The sequence below is a fragment of the Myotis brandtii genome, unplaced genomic scaffold, assembly GCF_000412655.1.
Source record: "Myotis brandtii unplaced genomic scaffold, ASM41265v1 scaffold987, whole genome shotgun sequence".
Taxonomy (NCBI): Eukaryota; Metazoa; Chordata; class Mammalia; order Chiroptera; family Vespertilionidae; genus Myotis; species Myotis brandtii.
This window is the reverse complement of record NW_005372107.1, coordinates 724,066-726,672: the sequence shown is the minus strand read 5'-3', so window position 1 is coordinate 726,672 and position 2,607 is coordinate 724,066. Positions and strand designations below refer to the sequence as shown.

At 43.5% G+C, this 2,607-nt stretch overlaps 1 long non-coding RNA gene across 1 annotated transcript; it reads left to right on the top strand.

Annotated features, from left to right (window-relative positions):
- Positions 1-182: 182 nt before the first annotated feature.
- On the top strand, positions 183-480 carry LOC106724818. Its single transcript, XR_001360651.1, has 2 exons — positions 183-224; positions 381-480. It is a non-coding gene; the product is annotated as an uncharacterized LOC106724818 (long non-coding RNA).
- Positions 481-2,607: the final 2,127 nt, after the last annotated feature.

The window sequence follows — 2,607 nt, the reverse complement described above, 5'->3', positions numbered from 1 at the left end:
GGGGAAAAGGGGGGGGGGGGGGTAAGGAGGAAGCTGGTCTTGCAAGGTGTGTCAGGCCTTAAAAACTGTGAACAATGCACTGCCCTGGGGGGCGGGGGGGAGGTCATTATCGTTGGCCCCAGGCAGAACATCAGATATGGCCTGGGGACCTCAACACCTGGGGGCCTTCCTGTCAGCCCACAAAAGGGGGCGGAACCATATCTGCAAGACAAAGACCCCAGAAGGTTATAAAAAGTGAATCCCTCTGTGTGTTTCTTCACTCTGTTTAAGAAATTATTCCTGGAGTCCACTAGTGTTAATAAATGGGGTCCTTCCCTTTCTCTAGGAAGAGTGCTTGGTATTTCTTTGGTCTTCTACAACAGTATGAAAGACCCCAGAAGGTTATAAAAAGTGAATCCCTCTGTGTGTTTCTTCACTCTGTTTAAGAAATTATTCCTGGAGTCCACTAGTGTTAATAAATGGGGTCCCTCCCTTTCTCTAGGAAGCGTGCTTGGTATTTCTTTGGTCTTCTACAACAGTATATACTGTTTTACTCCTCCAGCAAGAGAAAGGAAGATTTCCTCCCTTGCCCAGCATCTCAGCCGATGAGAAAGCATCACCACCCTTAACTCTTGCTTTCTTCCAATGGACTTTCTTTCAAAACAACCCCTCCCCACTTCCTCCTTTTTCTCTATAGAGTAGCATTCCTCTCTTTTGCTTGCTGGACTCGCCTATGGTTTTGCAATAGTTTGCTTGTCCCCTGTTTAAATTCTCTGCTATTCCCAAACCTATTTTTACAGTAAAATTGAAGAATGGACCTTGAAAGAACTGACTCTGTTCCGTCCTCTTGCCCTCTATCTGAACCATAGGCATTCCATTTTATTCCCATAAATTTTGTTAGAACAGCCTTTCAGGCACAGATGGTCCATTTAATGGTCCATTAAATCCAGGATATAACTAAACCAGATAAGTAACTATGCTATTTCTAGCTTCTGTAAATATGCTTGCTTGAATAATGGGAAAATAAAAGGGGAAATCTGAGCCTGTGACAGGAATCTGGTGTACGTTCTTATCAGTTTATAGTCTAATCACTGTTCCCTCTTAAATCTTCTATCTTGCAGGACCTGTTTGCTTAACCATATTGAAAAGGCCATAAACTAAAATACTCTCAGATGGAGTTGTCAGGGCTGGCGCCAGGCCAGGCCTTGAAATAGAATCTCATGGCACCAATCCTAGAGTTGTTGTTTTTTTTTTTCCTCTTTTTGCCTTTATAAGCGTACCCCTAATTTCATTTCAGGACCGCGAGGTTTGGAATGGCAAAAAGCCCTTTGTGGTTCCGGCACATCAGCTTTGAAATAAAAAGCTCCAAAATTCGACCCTCTGGCTGTGGCGTCTCGCTGAATTTCAATATAACAAAATAACTAGCTGTTTTATTTTTAAGGTTAACACTTGACAATTAGTGTTCTGCCCTTGGTAATAGAAACCATTTTCAATAAGCATTGCAGCCCGGCCAGTGTGGCTTAGTGGTTTAACATCAACCCATGAACCAGGAGGATTCCCAGTCATGACACATGCCTGGGTTGCGGGCTCAATCCCAAGTGGAGGTGTGAAGGAGGCAGCCGATTGATGATTCTCTCTCATCATTGATGTTTCTATCTCTTTCCCTCTCCCATCCTTTCTCTGAAATCAATAAAAACATTTTTAAAAATAAGCATTGCAAAATATAAAATGGCAAGAGAAGGCAAAATTATAACCATCAAATTAAAATAACAAAAAGTTAACATTTGCATAATATTGAGTAACTATTCCTTTTTCATATATTTTTATTGATTTCAGAAAGGGAGAGAAACATCAGTGATCCCTAGTGGGGATTGAGCCCAAAACCCTGGGCATGTACCCTGATCTGATCAAACATTGATTTCCTGGTTCATAGGTTGATGCTCAAACATTGAGCCACACCACCAGGCTTGAATATCTATTCTTATTGAAACATCCCCAATTGTTGGGCAAATGTCTTTTGAACCTTTTTTCTTCTTTTAACTCAAAGGCAGTCTAGGTCCATGCACCACATTTGGTTATGTCTATTTAGCTTTTTTTTTCTAGATATGTTTTTATTGATTTCAAAGAGAGGAAGGAAGAGGGGGGGGGGATATAGAAACATCAATGAGATCAGCTGCTTGCAGCTTGCCCTGGGGATCAAGCCCACAACCCAGGCATGCACCCTGACTGGAGTTGACCAGTGACCTCCTGGTGCATGAACCAAAGCTCAACCAACTGAGTCACACTGGCTGGGCTATTTAGCTTCTTTAATTTATCACATAATTGAAAAACTCAAGGAGGGGCTCCACCAAGATGGCGGCATAGGTAAACACCGGAGACTGCTGCCGCGAACAACCACTTCAAAAATACAACTAAAAGACGGAACGGACATCACCCAGAACCACAGGAAGGCTGGCTGAGGAGAGACTCTTCAACTAGAAGGAAAGACATCAGCACACCGAGGCTCAGAGGAGGCGCAGTGTGGAAAATTTAAAGGTACCGAGGTGCGCGCGCAAAGCGGGCTGGTGGCTGAGGGCGCGGTTGTCGTTTTCAATCAGGAGGGAGTCTCAGACTCTGAGCTCCAGACCC